Source organism: Lagenorhynchus albirostris, chromosome 1 (genome assembly GCF_949774975.1).
Source record: "Lagenorhynchus albirostris chromosome 1, mLagAlb1.1, whole genome shotgun sequence".
In the NCBI taxonomy this organism is placed as follows: Eukaryota; Metazoa; Chordata; class Mammalia; order Artiodactyla; family Delphinidae; genus Lagenorhynchus; species Lagenorhynchus albirostris.
In genome coordinates, this window is record NC_083095.1 from 23,678,829 (window position 1) to 23,702,023 (window position 23,195).

A 23,195-nucleotide genomic window follows, 5' to 3' on the forward strand; every position below is an offset into this window, starting at 1 on the left:
AAGGCTGTGCAACTATGAAGAGAAAAAACTAGACCTTGGCCTTAGGACTTCAGGCTCAAGATGCTATGATCTTTCTCCTGATAACAGAAAGAATTCTTGGGCTTCCCTGGTGGCGCAGTGGTTGAGAGTCCGCCTGCCGATGCAGGGGACACGGGTTCGTGCCCCGGTCCGGGAAGATCCCACATGCCGCGGAGCGGCTGGGCCCGTGAGCCATGGCCGCTGAGCCTGCGCATCCGGAGCCTGTGCTCCGCAACGGGAGAGGCCACAACAGTGAGAGGCCCACGTACCGCAAAAAAAAAAGAAAGAAAGAAAGAAAGAAAGAATTCTGGAGTTTATTTTCTGGCTCTGTGTAGTAACACAGCACTAAATAACTGGATGAAAGAGTGTAACATTTAGTTACACATCCAGATGTCTCACCTGGTGTGAGAACAAACATATGGCTGGTGAACGGGATAATGCAGTTTTTTTACCCTGACATTGGGCAATGTGTCAAATATGATTGATGTGACACAGAAGAAAGGAAAGCATACAGAAGGAGCTGCTAACAAGAAAAATACTCCGTTAAATAAAAGATGGCATGGACTTTGCTATCATCACCTGTACCAGCAATTTATTTGTAACCAACATCAATAGCCCTACTGGGGAATACAATCTCACTTAACTTGTTCTACCATGTTGACACCTCTAACTCAGAAATGTAATTTAAAATAAAGATTCATGGAGCTAATATCCTTCTTGCTTCAGACTATTAAAGCTCCTATTGTTCTCACAGCTTGGAGGTGGGTGAGAGTCCGCACGTGTAAATGAACACATAGTTGACAGACTGCTGGATATAAATATTACCCAGCTTTTAGTGAGATACGGATACCTGTAGAATACAAAGTTAAAATATGTACTCTGCATAAAATGCCTTATGATAAAAAAGTAGTCATGATGGGTGCTTTTTCTATAACCCTAAACATACTGTGATTTTCCTGGGGAGGTAATAATAGAACCGATCACACCAATGATTATCATGTTATTATAGCTAGAGCTGGTGAGCACTTACCCTGTTCCAGGTATTTTGCTAGGCATGTGTAGTATCAACCCTCCGAGGTAGTATTCTTAGTATCTCATTTTGTAGATAAGGAAACAGAGGCTAAGAGCTATTAAGTGACTTGACCATTTTCTCATATTTATCACGACTTTGTATTTCCAATTTCCAACTTATAAAAAGGTTCAGTCAAGGGCCAAGTACACACATGGGCTGAAAAGGAGTTACACTGAATGTGAAAGAATCTTAGAATTTTAAGCCTGCCGGGGATCTTAAAGAGTAGTTAATCCAACCCTGACATTTAGAGAGGATAAAACCAAGGCTCATGAGGTCATGATTTGTCTAAGATTATGCATTTTGCCAGAATGAGAACAAGAGATTCCCACCATGAGTTTCATTTCTCTCTGCCAACACATTATTTCATAAACATCCAGTGAAATGCAGATGTCCTTTCCACAAGTGAAGAGATCGACTATAACTCATTGTTACACTATCAACGATTAGTTGTTCAGACAGACCAGGCAGGATTTGATGGAGAAATCTGATGCCTGAGAGGCTGTTAGGGAAGGCAGCAGGGACCATGTCTTAAGAATATCAGTGCTGGGGCTTCCCTGGTGGCGCAGTGGTTGAGAGTCCGCCTGCCAATGCAGGGGACACGGGTTTGTGCCCCGGTCCGGGAGGATCCCACATGCTGCGGAGCGGCTGGACCCGTGAGCCCTGGCCGCTGGGACTGTGTGTCCGGAGCCTGTGCTCCGCGATGGGAGAGGCCCATGTACCGAAAAAAAAAAAAAAAAAAAATCAGTCCTGGGTTGGAGTCCCGGCTTCAGCATTTATTACTAGATAACACTGCACAAGTAACTTAACCTCCTTAAGCCTCAGTTTCTTCTGTAAATCGAATATAATAATACCATTAATGTCAAACAGTTGATGTGAGTATAACACTTATAAAGAGTTGTGTGCAGCACATGGTGTCTCTCAAGTGCTCGATCAATGCTGACCTTCATCCTTGCTCCTGTGGAGGAAGGCACAGAGGGAGTTCTGGGAAGCCAGAGGACTTCATGAAATGTCTAAGATCAAGGAGAGATTCATGGCACCAAAGAAAGGTACCTCTGACTTCTTACCATATGGCTCAGAGTTAGCCCTGATTCTAAACTCTACTTCTGTACTCATCCATAATTGATCATGTTAACATCCAGAGGAACCAAGGAAATGGGTTTCAACTGTCATTACCAAAAAAACCCTACAAAACACACACCCTTTCCACCAGCAAGCATCAGAGATTGATCTGTGCTATGCCACACAGGTACACAACCTGGGGTATGCAGAATAGGTAGTTTGTGGACTTCAATATAAAATGACAAACCTGATGGATCACTTTTGGTCCAGATGCAAGCTAGTCCAGGAAAAATCTCCATGATAGATTCCCTTTGCCATTTTATAATTCAAACACCAGAGTCCCACAGTACAACCAATGCTAGTTGACTGAATTCCCCATAAATTGTAGTTCCTCACCCTTGGGTTACTTAACATTCAGAATCAGGCTTATCAAGGATTGTGCCTTGGTCTCATCACTACAAAAAAAAAGGGTTCCTTTTTAAAAGATATATATGGAAATCAATTCCCTCAATCAGCATGCACTTGAATCTTTGATTATAAAATGCTTTGATATAACTCTGCTTGGTTTCTAAATTTCTTTGGATTCTAAATTCCAAAGTTCAATGAAAACAGTTAATGTGACTCGTGTCGATTTTAGCATCCTGGTGTTTGGAAAAGCTTCCATGTCGTTTAATATGAAATGTTAGTCATAATTCATGGGCTGTGTTAGTTTGCTAGGGCTGTCATAACAAAGTAACACAAATTCAGTGCCTTAAACAATAGAAATCTATTGTCTCACAGGTTTACAGGCCAGATGTCCAAAAACAAGGTGGTGACAGGGTTGGTTCCTTCTGAGGGTTATGAGGGAAAGATGTGCTCCAGGCATCTCTCCTGGACTTGTAGATGGCTATCCTATTCCTATGTCTCTTCACATTGCCTTTTCTCTATGCATATCTGTACCCAGATTTCTTCTTCTTATAAGGACACCAGTCCTACTGGATTCAGTCCTACCCTAATGACCTCATTTTAACTTGATTCCCTCTATAAAGACCTTACCTTCAAATAAGGTCACATTATGAATGACTAGAATAGGATTTCAACATATAAATTGTGGTGGGGTGAAGGACACAATTCAACCTATAACATGGGTCTTCAGAGGAAGAGACTGAAAAGTATTTGCATTCATTTCTTCTTACTTTATTTTTTTCCCCTGAAGTCTATCTTGCCTTCTGGAAACAGGTCCATTCCTGAAGCACCCCCGTGGTGTTTCACTACATGGTATTCATTGAAATTGTGTCTATAATGATGTGGATTTTTTATGATTCCAGAGACCTCACTTTTTTGTACTTTTTAAAACTTGATCCTTTTATTACATCCTGTCTGACATAGATACCTCTAGACTGCTGGAGAAATTGCAGCATAGAAATTAAAACCTGGTACAAGGTAACTGCTGAAAAGTATGTGTGTTAAGAAAAATTACATGTGTACTATGCTCTCAGAAATCCATAAAGCAATTTATGCCCTCCACTTTTCATGGCAATCTGGGCTAATTTAGATAATGATAACTAATGATTTGCCACATCAAAAGATGGAAATAAATCCATAAACATTGACCTTATTGATCAACCATTTTCAATTAAATTAAAGGCAGCACTGATCAACTCCATCGGGGTAGTGACAGAAGAAAGAACATTGTCTCCTAAGGTTGTTTGATAAGAGAAATCACCTTTTGAAATGTGATGCAAAACATAGCGGACCTGAGCACAAAAACTACCGTAATTGATAATACAGAAATTTAAGCTATTCAATATACTTCCTTGGTGCAAACTTAAAAATTACAATCACCTCCCAGTGATACCATAATCCTGGCTCATTTCCATATTATGGTAATTGCCCTACTCTAAGTGATAAATTAAGATTAACTATAGAACTAACTACCAAAAATGTACCTAATTTAAGAAATTCCAGCTCTCTATTATCTTTTCTTTATCCAAATTAAAATAAAATACCTCTCTGTGCTTTAACTGGTAATAAAACATTAGGGAAAAAAATTCTACTTTCGTCACAGAGTTGAATAAGAATCAACAAATAGTTTCAAATACAAAACAGCATTATCTCATGGATGGGTGAGTCCAATATACTAGAATGATCTTGCGGCTTTGTTGACAATGATGGAAATACTGCAATGAATCCTCTCTTGGCAGGATGCTGGCATTTGGAGGATTAATGGAACAAGGAAGCACAAAGGTTATGTAAAACTTAAAAGGCCATGAAAGGAGAAAAATTAATTAGAAAATTATATATTAAGGTTTAATTCCAATTATATGCTCAGAAATGGACTAGGACCTGAGTGAGTCAAATTTCATCATCATTTCACTCTCAAAAGTTAGTTGTGAATGGTCTTAAAGGGAGAAAAAAGGCTCAAGAATGCCTCTGACATACTTCTAAACCTTCCTGAGGTGGATGTGATATTTTTAGCAAGTATGAGTCAAGACTTGCCATCCTTTGTTCGCCAGCTCTTCCTATCAGCATTTCTGTGTCAACATCAAGGAGGTTTCAAGTGCTACTGAAAAGGAAAATGTTGCCTCATTCTAAAAACCATTCCAGATAATTGCTGAAAACCCAAGGAAAGTGACACTGAATAATCACTTTATCATGCAGCTTAATGAGGTCTTTTCTGAAACTCGATCAAATTAATACTTTGTTAAGACATTAAGTACTATTTTTTTCCTTTTTATTTAATTTTTAAGACTTCTCCAAATTAAAAAAGTCCTCTCAGAAACTTTAAAAATATTTGCAAGAAGTTTTCCTTTCTTTTTTAATCCCAAAGAAATTTATCCTGTATTTTCTGATCAGAGTAGAGGTAAAGATAGTGGAAAAAATCATGGGCATCACCCCCTTCCTCCCCAGAATCTAGTAAAATGTTATTTAACCTCAAGATGCTTACTCCAACTGGCGCAACTACTCAAAATATTGACTAAATCATCCAGGTCTGAATGCTTTTACATTTGTCTACAATCCTGTGGCATTTTCAGTACATGTATTTATTGTCATGTTATTGAGACTCTGTTATACACGAGGTGCAATATTAAAATGTTGGGGGTAGGCTGATGAACAAGACAGACAGAAACACAGACCTCATGGACTGAACATTCCACTGATATTGGGGAAGACAAATGATACCCACATAAATAAGTGAAATAGGATATTTTTAGATAGGGCAGTCAAGAAACATTTTCTTTGCTGAGGTGATTTGGAAGTGAAATCTGAATGATGAGAAGGAACCATCCACCCAAACATATAGGAAAAGCACATTTCATACAGAAACAATGGCAAATTTTCTATGTTGCCTTCAAAGAACAGGAAGGTTGGGGAGAGCTTCAAAATGGCAGAAGAGTAAGACGCGGAGATCACCTTCCTCCCCACAAATACATCACAAATACATCTACACGTGGAACAACTCCTACAGAACACCTACTGAACGCTGGCAGAAGACCTCAGACCTCCCCAAAGGCAAGAAACTCCCCACGTACCTGGGTAGAGCAAAAGAAAAAAGAATAAACAGAGACAAAATGATAGGGACGGGACCTGCACCAGTGGGAGGGAGCTGTGAAGGAGGAAAGGTTTCCACACACTAGGAAGCCCCTTCGCGGGCGGAGACTGTGGGGGGCGGAGGGGGAAAGCTTCGGGGCCACGGAGGAGAGCACAGCAACAGGGGTGCGGAGGGAAACGCGGGGAGATTCCCGCACAGAGGATCGGTGCTGACCGGCACTCACCAGGCCGAGAGGCTTGTCCACTCACCCGCCGGTGCGGGCGGGTCTGGGAGCCGGGTGGGGCTGGGAGCTGAGGCTCGGGCTTCCATCGGAGCGCAGGGAGAGGACTGGGGTTGGCGTTGTGCACACAGCCTGAAGGGGCCAGTGCGCCACAGCTAGCCAGGAGTGACTCCTGGAAAGAGTCTGGAGCTGCCGAAGAGACAAGATACTTTTTCTTCCCACTTTGTTTCCTGGTGCGCGAGGAGAGGGGATTTAGAGCTCTGCTTAAAGGAGCTCCAGAGACGGGCGCGAGCCGCGGCTAAAAGCGTGGACTCCAGAGACGGGCATGAGACGCTAAGGCTGCTGTTGCCGCCACCAAGAAGCCTGTGTGTGAACACAGGTCACTATCCACACCCGCTTCCGGGGAGGCTGTGCAGCCCGCCACTGCCAGGGTCCCGGGATCCAGGGACAACTCCCCCGGAAGAACGCACGGCGCGCCTCAGGCTGTTGCAACGTCACGCCGGCCTCTGCCGCCGCAGGCCCACCCCGCACTCCGTGCCCCTCCCTCCCCCCGGCCTGAGTGAGCCAGAGCCCCCGAATCAGCGGCTCCTTTAACCCCGTCCTGTCTGAGCCAAGAACAGACGCCCTCAGGTGACCTGCACGCAGAGGCGGAGCCAAATCCAGAGCTGAACCCCGGGAGCTGTGCGAACAAAGAAGAGAAAGGGAAATCTCTCCCAGCAGCCTCAGAAGCAGCGGATTAAAGCTCCACAATCAACTTGATGTACCCTGCATCTGTGGAATACATGAATAGACAACAAGTCATCTCAAATTGAGGAGGTGGACTTTGGGAGCAATGATATATATATATTTTTCCCTTTCTCTCTTTTTGTGAGTGTGTATGTGTATGCTTCTATGTGTGATTTTTGTCTGTATAGCTTTGCTTTTACCATTTGGCCTAGGGTTCTGTCTGTCCAGTTTTTTTTTTTATTACTTAAAATTTTTTTTCTCAATAATTATTTTTTATATTTTATTTTAACAACTTCATTTGAAATGATTTTACTTCATTTGATTTGATGTGATTTGATCTTCTTTGTTTTTTTCCTCGCTTTTATTCTGAGTTGTGGGGAGGAGAGGCTCTTGGTGCTCCAACAGGTGTCAGGGCTGAGCCACTGAGGTGGGAGAGCCAAGGTCAGGACACAGGTCCACAAGAGACCTCCAAGCTCCATGTGATTTCAAATGGCAAAAATCTCCCAGAGATCTCCATCTCAACACCAAGACCCACCTCCACTCAACAACCAGCAAGCTACAGTGCTGGACACCCTATGCCAAACAACTAGCAAGACAGAAACACAACCCCATCCATTAGCACAGAGGCTGCCTAAAATCATAATAAGGCCACAGACACCCCAAAACACACCACCAGACGTGAACCTGCCCACCAGAAAGACAAGATCCAGCCTCATCCACCAGAACACAGGCACTAGTCCCCTCCACCGGGAAGCCTACACAACCCACTGAACCAACCTTAGCCACTGGGGACACACATCAAAAACAACGGGAACTACAATCCTGCAGCCTACAAAAAGGAGACCCAAAACACAGTAAGTTAAGCAAAATGAGAAGACAGAGAAACACACAGCAGATGAAGGAGCAAGGTAAAAACCTACCAGACCTAACAAATGAAGAGGAAATAGGCAGTCTATCTGAAAAAGAATTCAAAATAATGATAGTAAAGATGATCCAAAATCTTGGAAATAGAATGGAGAAAATACAAGAAACGTTTAACAAGGACATTGCAGAACTAAAGAGCAAACAAACAGTGATGAACAGCACAATAAAGGAAATTAAAAATTCTCTAGAAGGGATCAATAGCAGAATAACTGAGGCAGAAGGACGGATAAGTGACCTGGAAGATAAAATAGTGGAAATAACTACTGCAGAGCAGAATAAAGAAAAAAGAATGAAAAGAATTGAGGACAGTCTCAGAGACCTCTGGGACAACTTTAAACACACTAACATTCGAATTATAGGGGTCCCAAAAGAAGAAGAGAAAAAGAAAGGGACTGAGAAAATATTTGAAGAGATTATAGTTGAAAACTTCCCTAATATGGGAAAGGAAATAGTTAATCAAGTCCAGGAAGCACAGAGAGTCCCATACAGGATAAATCCAAGGAGAAACACACAAGACACATATTACTCAAACTATCAAAAATTAAATACAAAGAAGAAATATTAAAAGCAACAAGGGAAAAAACTACAAATAACACATAAGGGAATCCCCATAAGGTTAACAGCTGATCTTTCAGCAGAAACTCTGCAAGCCAGAAGGGAGTGGCAGGACATATTTAAAGTGATGAAGGAGAAAAACCTACAACCAAGATTACTCTACCCAGCAAGAATCTCATTCAGATTTGTTGGAGAAATTAAAATCTTTACAGACAAGCAAAAGCTAAGAGAATTCAGCACCACAAAACCAGCTTTACAACAAATGCTAAAGGAACTTCTCTAGGCAGGAAACACAAGAGAAGGAAAAGACCTACAATAACAAACCCAAAACAATTAAGGAAATGGTAATAGGAACATATGTATCGATAATTATCTTAAATGAAAAAGGATTAAATGCTCCAACCAAAAGACACAGACTGGCTGAATGGATACAAAAACAAGACCCATATATATGCTGTCTACAAGAGACCCAGTTCAGATCTAGGGACACATACAGAGTAAAAGTACAGAAAAAGATATTCCATGCAAATGGAAATCAAAAGAAGGCTAGAGTAGCAATTCTCATATCAGACAAAATAGACTTTAAAATAAAAACTATTACAAGAGACAAAGAAGGACACTACATAATGATGCAGGGATCAATCCAAGAAGAAGATATAACAATTGTAAATATTTATGCACCCAACATAGGAGCACCTCAATACATAAGGCAAATACTAACAGCCATCAAAGGGGAAACTGACAGTAACACATTCATAGTAGGGGACTTTAACACCCCACTTTCAACAATGGACAGATCATCCAAAATGCAAATAAATAAGGAAACACAAGCTTTAAATGATACATTAAACAAGATGGACTTAAGATATTTATAGGACATTCCATCCAAAAACAACAGAATGCACATTCTTCTCAAGTGCTCATGGAACATTCTCCAGGATAGATCATATCTTGGGTCACAAATCAAGCCTTGGTAAATTTAAGAAAATTGAAATCATATCAATATCTTTTCCAACCACAACACTATGAGAGTAGATATCAATTACAGGAAAAAGTTGGTAAGGAATACAAACACATGGAGGCTAAACAACACACTACTTAATAACCAAGAGATCACTAAAGAAATCAAAGAGGAAATCCAAAAATACCTACAAACAAATGACAATGAAAACACGGCGACCCAAAACTTATGGGATGCAGCAAAAGCAGTTCTAAGAGGGAAGTTTATAGCAATACAATCCTACCTCAAGAAACAGGAAACATCTCAAATAAACAACCTAACATTACAGCTACAGCAATTAGAAAAAGAAGAACAAAACAAACCCCAGAGTTAACAGAAGGAAAGAAATCATAAAGATCAGATCAGAAATCAATGAAAAAGAAATGAAGGAAACGATAGCAAAGATCAATAAAACTAAAAGCTGGTTCTTTGAGAAGATAAATAAAATTGATAAGCCATTAGCCAGACTCATCAAGAAAAAAAGGGAGAAGACTCAAATCAACAGAATTAGAAATGCAAAAGGGGAAGTAACAACTAACACTGCAGAAATACAAAGGATCATGAGAGATCACTACAAGCAACTCTATGCCAAAAAAATGGACAACCTGGAAGAAATGGACAAATTCTTAGAAATGCACAACTTCTGAGACTGAACCAGGAAGAAATAGAAAATATGAACAGACCAATCACAAGCACTGAAAATGAGACTGTGATTAAAAATCTTCCAACAAACAAAAGCCCAGGACCAGATGGCTTCACAGGCGAATTCTATCAAACATTTAGAGAAGAGCTAACATCTATCCTTCTCAAACTCTTCCAAAATATAGCAGAGGGAGGAACACTCCCACACTCATTCTAAAAGGCCACCATCGCTCTGATACCAAAACCAGACAAAGATGTCACAAAGAAAGAAAATGACAGGCCAATATCACTGATGAACATAGATGCAAATATCCTCAACAGAATACTAATAAACAGAATCCAACAGCACATTAAAAGGATCATACACCATGATCAAGTGGGGTTTCTCCCAGGAATGCAAGGATTCTTCAATATATGCAAATAAGTCAATGTGATACACCATATTAACAAACTGAAGGAGAAAAAACATATGAACATCTCAATAGATGCAGAGAAAGCTTTTGACAAAATTCAACACCCATTTATGATAAAAACCCTGCAGAAAGTAGGCATAGAGGGAACTTTCTATAATATAGGCCTCTATAATAAAGGTCATATATGACAAACCCACAGCCAACATCATCCTCAATGGTGAAAAACTGAAACCATTCCCACTAAGATCAGGAACAAGACAAGGTTGCCCACTCTCACCACTATTATTCAACATAGGTTTGGAAGTTTTAGCCACAGCAATCAGAGAAGAAAAAGAAATAAAATGAATTCAAATTGGAAAAGAAGAAGTAAAGCTGTCACTGTTTGCAGATGACATGATACTATACATAGAGAATCCTAAAGATGCTACCAGAAAACTACTAGAGCTAATCAATGAATTTGGTAAAGTTGCAGGATACAAAATTAATGCACAGAAATCTTTTGCATTCCTATACACTAATGATGAATAATCTGAAAGTGATATTAAGAAACCACTCCCATTTACCACTGCAACAAAAAGAATAAAATATCTAGGAATAAACCTATCTAAGGAGACAAAAGATCTGTATGCAGAAAATTATAAGACACTGATGAAAGAAATTAAAGGTGTTACAAACAGATAGAGAGATATACCATGTTCTTCTATTGGAAGAACCAACATTGTGAAAATGACTCTACTACCCAAAGCAATCTACAGATTCAGTGCAATCCCTATGAAACTACCAATGTCATTTTTCACAGAATTAGAGCAAAAAGTTTCACAATTTGTATGGAAACACAAAAGACCCCGAGTAGCCAAAGCAATCTTGAGAAAGAAAAACAGAACTGGAGGAATCAGGCTCCCTGCCTTCAGACTATACTACAAAGCTACAGTCATCAAGAGAGTATGGTACTGGCACAGAAACAGAAATATAGATCAATGGAACTGGATAGACAGCCCAAAGATAAACCCACGCACATATGGTCACCTTATCTTTGATAAAGGAGGCAAGAATATACAGTGGAGAAATGACAGCCTCTTCAATAAGTGGTGCTGGGAAAACTGGACAGGTACATGTAAAAGTATGAAATTAGAACACTCCCTAACACCATACACAAAAATAAACTCAAAATGGATTAAATACCTAAATGTAAGGCCAGACACCATCAAACTCCTAGAGGAAAACATAGTCAGAACACTCTATAACATAAATCACAGCAAGATGCTTTTTGACCCACCTCTAGAGAAATGGAAATAAAAAGAAAAATAAACAAATGGGACCTAATGAAACTTCAAAGCATTTGCACAGCAAAGGAAACCATAAACAAGACCAAAAGACAACCATCAGAATGGGAGAAAATATTGGCAAATGAAGCATCTGACAAAGGATTACCCTCCGAAATTTACAAGCAGCTCATGCAACTCAACTTTAAATAAACAAACAATCCAATCCAAAAATGGTCAGAAGACCTAAACAGACATTTCTCCAAAGAAGATATACAGATTGCCAACAAACAGATGAAAGGATGCTCAACAACACTAATCATTAGAGAAATGCAAATCAAGACTACAATGAGGTATCACCTCACACCAGTCAGAATGGCCATCATCAAAAAATCTATAAATAATAAATGCTGGAGAGGGTGTGGAGAAAAGGGTACCCCCTTCCACTGTTGGTGGGAATGCAAATTGATACAGCCACTATGGAGAAGAGTATGGAGGTTCCTTAAAAAACTAAAAATAGATATACCATACGACCCAGCAATCCCACTACTGGGCATATACCCTGAGATAACCATAATTCAAAAAGAGTCATGTACCAAAATGTTCATTGCAGCTCTATTTACAATAGCCAGGACATAGAAGCAACCTAAGTGTCCATCAACCGACGAATGGATAAAGAAGATGTGGCACATAAAAAGAAACGAAATTGAGTTATTTGTTGTGAGGTGGATGGACCTAGAGTCTGTCATACAGAGTGAAGTAAGAAATAGAAAAACAAATACTGTATGCTAACACATATATATGGAATCTAAGAAAAAGAAAAAGAAGGTCATGAAGAACCTAGGGGCAAGACAGGAATAAAGATGCAGACCTACTAGAGAAGGGACTTGATATGGGGAGGGGGAAGGGTAAGCTGCGACAAAGTGAGATAGTGGCATGGACATATATACACTACCAAACATAAAATAGATAGCTAGTGGGAAGCAGCCGCATAGCACAGGGAGATCAGCTCAGTGCTTTGTGACCACCTAGAGGGGTGGGATAGGAAGGGTGGGAGGTCGGGAGATGCAAGAGGGAAGAGATATGGGAACATATGTATATGTATAACTGATTCATTTTGTTATAAAGCAGAAACTAACACACCATTGTAAAGCAATTATACTCCAAAAAAGATGTTAAAAAAAAAAGACGTGGCACATATATACAATGGAATATTACTCAGCCATAAAAAGAATGAAATGAGTTATTTGTAGTGAGTTGGATGGACCTAGAGACCATCATACAGAGTGAAGTAAGTCTGAAAGAGAAAATCAAATACCATATGCTAACACATATATATGGAATCTAAAAAAACAAAATGGTTCTGATGAATCTAGGGGCAGGACAGGAATAAAGATGCAGACGTAGAGAATGGACTTGAGGACAGGGGCGGGGGAAGGGGAAGCTGGGACGAAGTGAGAGAGTAGCATGGACATATATACACTACCAAGTGTAAAAGAGATAGCTAGTGGGAAGCAGCCGCATAGCACAGCGAGATCAGCTCAGTGCTTTGTGACCACCTAGAGGGGAGGAATAGGGAGGGTGGGTGGGAGGGAGACGCAAGAGGAAAGAGATATGGGGACATATGTATATGTATAACTGATTCACTTTGTTATAAAGCAGATGGTAACACATCATTGTAAAGCAATTATACTCTAATAAAGATGTTAAAAAAAAAAAAAGAACAGGAAGGTAAATGTGGTCAGAGGGTAGTGATTTCAAAGAACAGGGTGAGAGTACATGAGATCTGAGATTTGGGCAGCTCAAAGATTATGTAAAGACTTCCAGGCAGTAAGAAGGAATTTGCATTTTTACTTTAAGTGCATTTGGACCTCACTGGACTTTGTGGGGGTGGCAAAGGAAGGGTTTTATGATGTGCTTTATATTTTAAAGATAATTCTGGCTGTGTTTCCATATGAAGAATAAATTGTTGTGAGTCAAGGAATGGAAGCAGGGAGATCAGTTAGGGGTATAGTTGTTGTCTATGTAAGAAATGGTATGGCTTACTCTGGGTGGATAGAGGCAGAATCAGTGAGCAGTTGTCAAATTTGAGATTTATTTTGAAGGCAGAACAGACAAATCTTGCTGATGGATAATATTAAAAATCAAAGTCCTACTAGTCTGTCTTTTCTGAAAACCTTAGCATAATTGCCCTGAAGACTGGAGCGACATCACAGGTTTCTTGTGACCCCATATTACACAACCTGGTGCTGAGGACAGAGTTGGTATGGAACAAAGAGCAATATTTTCCCTTATTCTCCTAAGAATAGTAATTTAAGCAGTGTGTACTCTCTTACTGTCAAAAAGGGGATGCATTTCCTTATTTACCATTTGAATCTGAATATTTTCTAGAAATATTTGAAACATGAAAGGGCGTTCAATCTCTACCAAGCAAACTACAAACCACACAAATTTGCTTTTAATGTTCGGTCTTTTCCTTTCATTAAGCGTCACAGAGACCATCAGGCAAAAATTTTTACCAGTAGTACTTTGGGTAGTCAGAAACTGCAAATACTCGTCAAACACAATTAAATTGGAAATGTTTTCTTGTCTTTTTGGTGAGTAGAGGACTTTTTTTTATACTATGAAAAACATATTGGATGAAGCCCATGAGAATCTATTGTATGGAGATTATATTCAGAGTAAGGTATAATCAGATGGTTTACTTCCTCTACAATACGTGTCTCCATGATATTTCCCTCTGAACTATGAAAGTCTTACCCAGGTTGAATTCTGGAACTAAGGTCACTTACGTGTTCTCTAAGTTTCTTTCAACTATTTTGTCAAAGATTTCCCTGATACACTTTGTGTTACAAGAAGTTCTACTGTCAAACTCTTTATTAAGGGGGATATTTCAGTTTCAAAGGAGAAATTTCCAGAGGTTTTTGAATCACAGCTTATTTTTCCAATCCGAATATGTTTCTTATTTTTACCATATCTAAAGAACTTGATTAATTTAGCAACAGGAAAGTCAATGTATGATTGTTTTCACTGGCTTCAGATCTGTGTTCATGGCATAGAGTTTAATGTAAAAATAAAATAACTGTAAGAAAAATTGTTTTAATTTATTATTTTAGTTCTTTCATATAAACAATTCATGGCAACATTTTTTAAAAATTAAGGGAACTGAATGGTGTTGGGAAGGGTTCTACTTTTCCTACGTAACAACAAACAGGGTTTGGCAAAAACAGGCATTGGGCACATAAACATAAGGGTCATACTGACCACACAGAAGGGCAGAGGCTCACAGAAGGAAGAATAAATCTAGCTCTTCTCCCACTTACCCCTTTCCCAGTTCTCAGCTAGGTACCCTTTCCATTAACCAGGAATCTTACATAAGAAGCTGACCAGTGCCACAATCCCAGAGATTTCGTTTATGGGCTTTTGACTTCAGAGCCTACCTCTGTAGAATAGAGAGAACAATACCTGCCTCATGGTGTTGACATGAGGTCTTGAAAGTATTGTGAATGGAGCACCAAATGGAGCAGGTGCTCAGGGAAAGTGGGGCAGCTGGACATTTAATCTCCCTGATTTCCATCTGGGGGCCCATGAGGTTGGAGGAAAGGTTCCCCAGTTCCAGGGACAGAGCACATGCTCCAACGAGATCAGCTATTCCACTGGCAAAAGTGATGTTTTCAGGACAGTGCATGTTACCTAAGCCAGTCTAATCTCAATGCATCTAAAAACGTTTTCCTGAGATTGACGGGACAACGATTGTCTTTTTCTCCAACTCGAGACAAATGAGAAATCAGGTAGCTCTAGAGTTGCTGACCACCGTCTGAAAACCATATGAGTATCCAACCTTGGTATAAAGTCAGTATAAGAAAAAGCAGAGGAGAAAAAGAGAAAGGATAACTGCTTGGGTGACGTCTTCGTTCTGTGGATCAAGTCTCACCTGAAGTGAGCTCAAGGTTCTTTTCAGCTGCAAGCGTCAGCGACTTGGTCTTGTTGACTAGGACAATTTCAATCAGATTTGCTCCAGTTTTAAAAACTGCTGGAAAATGTGCTCAGGGGGATGAAACTGCTCCCCACTCACAACTTCCACCAGTACCCCCATTCCCAGACATGCCACTGATTTCATTCCTGGGAGAGAGGCAAAGTTTACCCTTTAGCTTAAGTAAGAATATGTGCTACTCTAAACTAAACCCTTTTGACTCTAGCTTCTAAATCTAGGCTGCATATAATGTGGGGCCTCATTAATACTGGCATGTGATTTTTCATTGTTCTATTCAACAACCTCATATCTTATTTTTGAGCTTACCTCTGCCTTACACTTTGTTACAGCACTGTCCTTTTTGGTTTGTTTTGTTTTAACCCTTGGGGTCTACTTGGATCTGTCCCACAGGCTGACAAAGCTTAATCAGACTTTCTTAGATGGAACTAAATGTAAAGCATATCCTTCAGATTGTTGAGTAGATAACTGACCTCACACTCACACATTTCTTTAGACCTGCAGCTATCGGAGTGGTTATAACCAATTATGAAACCCCTTCTATCCTGGCAACAACTAACCTCATCCTCTGAAGTTGAACTTCAGATGGTTTTAGGTGTTTGCCAGTTCAACTTCCCTCTATTTAAGAACTGTTGCATAAAACAGTGCTCCTCAAGCTTTAGCACACATACGAATCCTCTGCAGATCTTATGAAAGTGCAAATTCTGATTCAGTGGGTCTGAGGTGGAGCCCGAAATTCTGCAATTCTAACAAGTTCCCAGGGTCTGCAGATCACACTCTGAGTAGTAGGATTTATAGTATGAGGTCTTATAGTTTGCCTTCCCCACACACCAACCCTCGTTCCAGAGAACCAGCAGGAGATGCTCATTAAGAACTTGGTGACTTCCTGTTACAGCTGATGGAGATTACCCTGGGTGCTATTTGAGCAGTGGAGACCCCCATTGCCCAACCCGTAAATGCGAAAAATGTAGTTACAGTGCAAGGCATGCATCTATAATGACCAGTCCTAAGGGGCCTAGGAGCCAAAAATTGTATAGGAGGCGACAAATTCAGAAAAGAGTCCCTACAAGCTGAACGACACCCAGGGTCGAAAGACCTCTCAGTCACTTGTGCAGAGATCTACATTGTAACCCAGAAAATAATGTCCCATTAATCCTCTTAATTGCATTAGCGCAATTATTTTATTCTATCTTCTCTGCATCCATTATATTTCACTTTTACCTAATACAACTTTGCAATTTCTGAGCTTTGAGAATATAAAATACTAAAAGCAACAGGCTTATTTACCAACTGATGAGGATATCGAGAGGGCTGAGGTATCTTCCGACTGCCAACATACTAGAATTGTAGTTGATCAGAGAATAAGGAAAACATCACTAAGGACTACACTTTTAAAAATGCAATATTGTCAAATACCCTATTTTATATAGCATCTTTCACTGTTCTCAGAACACTTTATTAACAGGCCTAAACTTCATTTTCATAACACCTCAGTGAGATTAGAACGTACAAACAGATGGTGTCAAATACTACAAATCTAATTTTATCTTCAAAAACACATACCATACTCTATTATTAGGGAGGAAGGAAAACACCCTAGGTTCTTCCCTCACACCTCACCTCCAAAAAACTGTATGTCTGTCTTTCTGTGTCTGTCTGTCTGTCTCTAACACACACACACACACACACACACAAACATACACACATTCGGAGGTAAACCAGGAGGCTGGGATATGGCAAACCTGATCCATTTCATACCACAGTTGTGATTCACAGTCAAAGTAACACAGAGAGGACAACCCAGCTATATTGTGGAAATAGCTTCTCTCAAAATAGGACAGATGAAAAGACTTCAGAAAGAATTTCCAATACCTCCTTCAAACAGCTGTTTTTAACGGTTTCACAGGACAGATTACACATAAAAAGGAATGAGAATGTCGTTTAACAACACTACTAATTATATACACTTTACATATATTATCACATTTAATCTCCACAACAACTTTATAAGTACGATCATCCCAATTTTTCCAGATGACACGGGAAATTAAAAAAAAAAAAAAAAAAGCTTCCTCTGAAGTCACAGGGTTAGAGAACGGCAGTACAGAGACTTGAACCCAGGTCTGAATTATTCACACTCTGAGTTCTCCAAAGCTTTGTCTATAACCACTAGATCAGTGTTTCTCAAACTTTCAATGTGCAAACAAGTCACCTAGGGAGTTTGTTAAGAGGCAGATTCTAATTCAGTAGATCTGATGTTGGGTCTGAGATTTTGCATTTCTAACAAGCTTCCAGGAGATGTTGATGTTGGTGGTCCAGGGACCATAGTTTGAATACCAAGACACTTTGACAGTGTTTCTCAAAGTGTGGTCCCTGGGCTGGCAGCATCAGCATCAGCTGGGACCTTGTCAGAAATGCAAATTCTCATGCTCCACCTGAGGCCTACTTTGGAGTAGGGTCACAGCAACCTGTGACTTAATAAGCCCCCTGAAGACTGATGCACATTCAAGTTTGAGAACCAATGGTTAATGTTCCAACATTTCCATAGATAGGAGCAATCTAACTCTATCCAGTCTGGGAGGATTTTTAGCTGAGCAGATGTGATTTCTTCTTGTTTTCCTAGGTCACACTTTCTGAATGACCTGAAAATTTTCACTACATCTTTGGTAAAAAAGTAGCCTGGATGGAGAAAGGCTGTGACTGTGAATGTGACCTTGGTCCATTGCATTACAGTGGGACATCATCACAGTCTGTGGTGTGTGAGCCCACACAGAGGTCACGGCAGAGAGGCTGACACCTCATTAATTTCCTTCCTCTAAAGTGGGCAGGAATTTTTCTTTCTCAAAGGGATCGCCCCACAGTGTGCCCAAACCATTTTTCCCTCTTTCACTGTGCTTTGCAAAACAAATACTTAGTCTCACATTCTCATTCTAAACAGTGACTAAGAAATAAGCATTTTTTCCCTTAATTTGAGAAGAAATGTCAAATAATTAACAATCACAAAAAAGATAGTTATCTTAGATCTCCAGTTGGGATGAGCAGTAAGACTCAGAGGAAAATTATAGTGCTTGAAAGACTGAGATGAATGGAAATGAAAGATTTTAATTGGATTTACTTAAATAAAAAAAAAAATCTTCAACACATTTCTAATAATAAGAGATAATATAATTGAGTACTGGGCTATGTCCTTTACGTGAATTATCTCATTGAATCCTTGCAGCAATACCACAAAGCAGTACTACCTTATCACCATTTTTTTTTTTTGCTGTACGCGGGCCTCTCACTGCCGTGGCCTCTCCCGTTGCGGAGCACAGGCTCGGATGCGCAGGCTCAGCGGCCATGGCTCACGGGCCCAGCCGCTCCGCGGCATGTGGGATCTTCCCGGACCGGGGCATGAACCCGTGTCCCCTGCATCGGCAGGCGGACTCTCAACCACTGCGCCACCAGGGAAGCCCCCTGGTGAGAATGCGCTCAGAGAAGACACATAAATTGCCCAAGTTTATACAGCCAGTAAGAGTCAGAGCTGAGATTTCAATCCAGGTCTATCTTTTCCCTTCCTTGTGATGCCTGCTACACTGTCCTAGCTTTTACTCCCCTTCAAACACACAATGGCTGCCTGGGCGCATGTGAGAACTTGCTAATTCTACCCTACTTATTCCTCAAAGTCTCCCAGCTCCTACGTGTGAAGAGCAGTTAGAGGCTGATTGATCTCATAGCCAAGCATTGTTACCGCTCCCACAGCCAGGTAACCGTACTCCCTTGGAGAATCAAGGATGGGATGGAAGAAGGAAGTTTCTTTGATCTTGTACTTAGAAGGGCAAATTTACAAACTCCAACATAGAAAGGACGGGGCAGATCTCGGGGAGTCCTACAAATAAGAACAAAGCCACATGCTATTCTGTGAAGTAATCAGAAAGGAAGAGAAATTTAAGAGAAGTACCTTAAATATCTAGTTTACAAAATTAAAGACACTGAACAAAACAGTAATTAAGTTTGGAAAACTTGAACTCAAGAGCCCATCCCTCACCAGTCGAGTGTTACAATATATCTTTCTTTTCTATAGGATCACATTTGGTCCTCCAGCCATTCCTGGGAATCCTAAGATGCAGAGTTAATAGATATCTTGTGGGGACATAGCAGCACAGAGATTTCCATATTGCACCAGATTCTGAAGAGATAGACCATGCAAAGCTTTGAGGAAAAGAAATCGCCTCCTCTTTTACAATTTTCAGGCACACATTGTTCATTATAACAGATGCACTCTCTAGAAACAATGAGACTCACTCTTCTTTTCTCCCTACAATCAAAATAGAAGGCTAACTGAAACAGACTGTATTGCACAGAACAAAGCAATATACTGCATCCTTTCCCTGAAGCCATCATTAGAGATACAAGCCCCTGCATCTGTGAGGGACTTCCATTTGTGCTTGGTTAGTTATGAGTCTACATTCACTTCAAGCCACCTGATTGGTTCCAACAAATTTAATGATTTTAACAAAGATGAAGATATTAAACATAGAGCTCATTATTAGTCAGAAGTCTGCCATGTTCCCTGCTGTATAATTAACTCCTTTCATTCAACGCATTTAAAATAGGATCAATGAAGAATATTTAATTACCTCCCTCCAGAAGAAGGTCCTGACTCAGACTCAGTAGCCAGTTTCACAATGAGGTCCAATTTAAATTGTTCTTAAAATAATGTTTCCTCTAACTATAGGGGCAGCTTAAGCCCAGGAAAGTTAAATCTGGGGAACAGAAATTTTATGACAGAATTGGAAGAAACACATCTTCTTCAGCCTGCCTTTTTTTTTTTTTTTTTTTTTTTACAAAATAGATGAAGCATTATTAATGGCAGTAAATTTTCCCAAGGAATTTAAAGTACATGGCCCATGTCACAAGAGAAAAGAAAACTGTAGTGATGGGGAGAAAGAGATGGATGAATATTTGTGAGCAGGATGTGTTACATCAATAGGGAAATATATAAGATACTGGTTTCTTCACCGATCTGACCTTGGCATTGTTCATAATCCAGCTACTATACTGTGAGAATATGGGGATGGAAATCACAAAAGTGACAACTAAGATAATGCTTCAATTATGCCTCCAGGGCGGAAAGGGACATAGCACAGGTGATTCAATTAGGCGTTCTTGTTTCCAGTGCATGCAATCTTATTCAGTGAATACAGCACCTGCTTTACACAGCATCATACTTTTTATTACTGTAGCCTTTGTGAAAACATTGCTGAAGGCTAAATCCAAAAAGAAAGAATGGCTAGTCTATATTAACTTAAGATGTTGACAGACCATACTATTTGTTTGCCATTCTGAATGTAAGGACATTTTGTGATTATTTCCTCAAAAGAACAGAAATACTTATAACTCTTCTCCGTATCATCACCATCACCATCATTGTCACCAGACCTGTAGAGAGTTCTAACAATGGGCATCAAAGTGTACTTGATATTTTAGTTGAGAGTTGGTTGGGTCACCCAGTGTCCTGGTTTTCTTTTGGGTAATTATATCTCCTTCTCATTGTCCACAGACTCACACGACTATCAAAAAGGTGACTTATTTCTACTTCCCTAAGGGAGAGCACATGACCTGACACCTTTGAGGCTTCAGCAGACTATTGAAAGAATGGTGGGAAAATAACTGGAGTCTATGCATTCTAGCAGCAGCAGCCTGGAGAAATTACTATTTCCTGATACCTAGACCTCCCAAGATTCCCCGATTCTTTTTGGAAGGCTTTTCTTTCAGTCTTTGCTTTGGTTCTGTGAGTTACCCAAAAGCCTTTCTATAAATTTCTAACCTACTGAAGGTAGTCGAATCCAGCTTCTGTTGTTTACAACCAAAGAGCCTGAACTGATGCAGACCTGGGGCATATCAGGAGGCCTAAAGAAGCTGATGACCCAGTTGGCTAGAAATGACAAAGGCACAGAAAGGATAAATAGCATTATAAGGTAACCAATGCTAAGTGACAGATAAGTGGAAACAGGTTGGGATGTAAGGCGATATTACAGGCAGCATACAGGGGGTTCCTGGACATGGTAGGACCGATCTTCACTACATGCAGAAGAGCATCTGGGGGAGTTACATAATCAAATAGTGGAGCGATATATAGATATCTCCCCATCCTCAAGTCCTTAACATTGCCTACCATAATTCATGAGTTTAATAATTCGTATTTCCTTTTAGCTTCAGATGGAGAATCAAATATATATATATGTATATCAAATACACACACATATATGTGTATTCCCTATCCTCTTGTACATCTCTCACTTAAAGGAAGGAGTGCAAACTATGGCATAAACTTTCTCTCAAAATGCCTATTAAAAGAGGGATGTGATCACACGGAAATGAAGCAGGGAGAAAACATAGGGCAAACGTAACTTCAGCATTTTCTGCTGCACCTACTGTGAAGAAGAAAAAAAGTCAACCGTCATGTAATTTACCTCCACAATTACTTCCTTTAATGGGAGAAAAAAAGCAAAGTAAAACAGTCACCCAGTGCAAGCTTACCCACATGCTCACACACACGCCACCATGCCAACAAATCCCTTTTCTTTAAAATAAAAACACTTCAGACTGTAGCTGCAGTCAACATTTTGACAGAGAAACAGTACATTTCTCTACAGCGATTAGAAGAGCACTCACGTTCCACTGCTTAGCTTTTTGCCTCCCAGCTAGGGTAGGACAGGGAAGGGAGACCCTGGGAAACTGGGAGGAAACCTTGACTCTCAATTGCAATCTGGTAAGCAGAGCCGGTAGTATTTACAGATCTTCCTACTTATGATGGGGCTGAGTCCCAATAAACCCATTGTCAGTTGAAAATATCCTAAGTCAAAAATGCATTTAATTCACCTAACCTACCAAACATCATCGCTTAGCCAACCTACCTTAAATATTCCCAGAGCACTTACATTAACCTACGGTTGGGCAAATGATCTGACACAAAGCCTATTATGTGATAAAACATTGAATACCTCACGTAACATACTGACCACTGTATTGAAAGTGAGAAATATAATACTGGTACAGGCCCAGAGTGGTTGGAAGTGTATCGGTTGTTGAACCTCGTGATCGTGTGGTTGACTGTGAGCTATGGCTGCCCCTGCCCAGCATCAGGAGAGAGGATCATACTGCGTATCACTAGTTCGGGAAAAGATCCAAATTCGAAGTATGGTTCCTACTGAATGCGTATTGCTAGAACAGCATCTTAAAGTCAAAAAATCCTAATTGAACCAGACGGTCGGGGACCGTCTGCATTTGACTCTCAACCACTACGCCACCAGGGAAGCCCTCCCTGCCAGCTTTTAAACTAAAGGATATCTGAAGATGCCTGGAAGCATCAGGATATTAGATCCAGCTAAGATTGAGACTTTTTCTGAGCCACTGTGGATGTTTCTCTAACAATTTCAGCATCAGGAATGGACAGAGGAGAAAGTTGGTAAAGACCAGAGGGCCTTATCTACCAGAAGAAGGAAATGAATGGGCATATCTCTTCCACCCCCTCCTTGGCTCCCCTTCTTAATTCCTATCAGGCCATAAACTACTGCCTGAGGACTCATTATCCCAGCCTTCTGAGGCCTCTCTCCAATGACGGGGAGAAGGACTCCACCCACTACATCATCTTAATCAGCAACTTAGGAAACAGTGTCACATAAAACAGCAGCATACCTGAAAAGTGCAGTCATTGCAATACCCTTGCTAACTAACCATTCTGCTCAACCTCTGCATAATTAAGAAGGTGGTTTATGACAGGCATTTGTGGCATTTAA

At 40.3% G+C, this 23,195-nt stretch overlaps 1 protein-coding gene across 9 annotated transcripts in view; it reads right to left on the reverse strand.

Annotated features, from left to right (window-relative positions):
• Window positions 1-23,195, reverse strand: part of NRXN3 (neurexin 3) — a 1,617,293-nt gene that overhangs the window by 500,318 nt on the left and 1,093,780 nt on the right. The window lies entirely within an intron of this gene.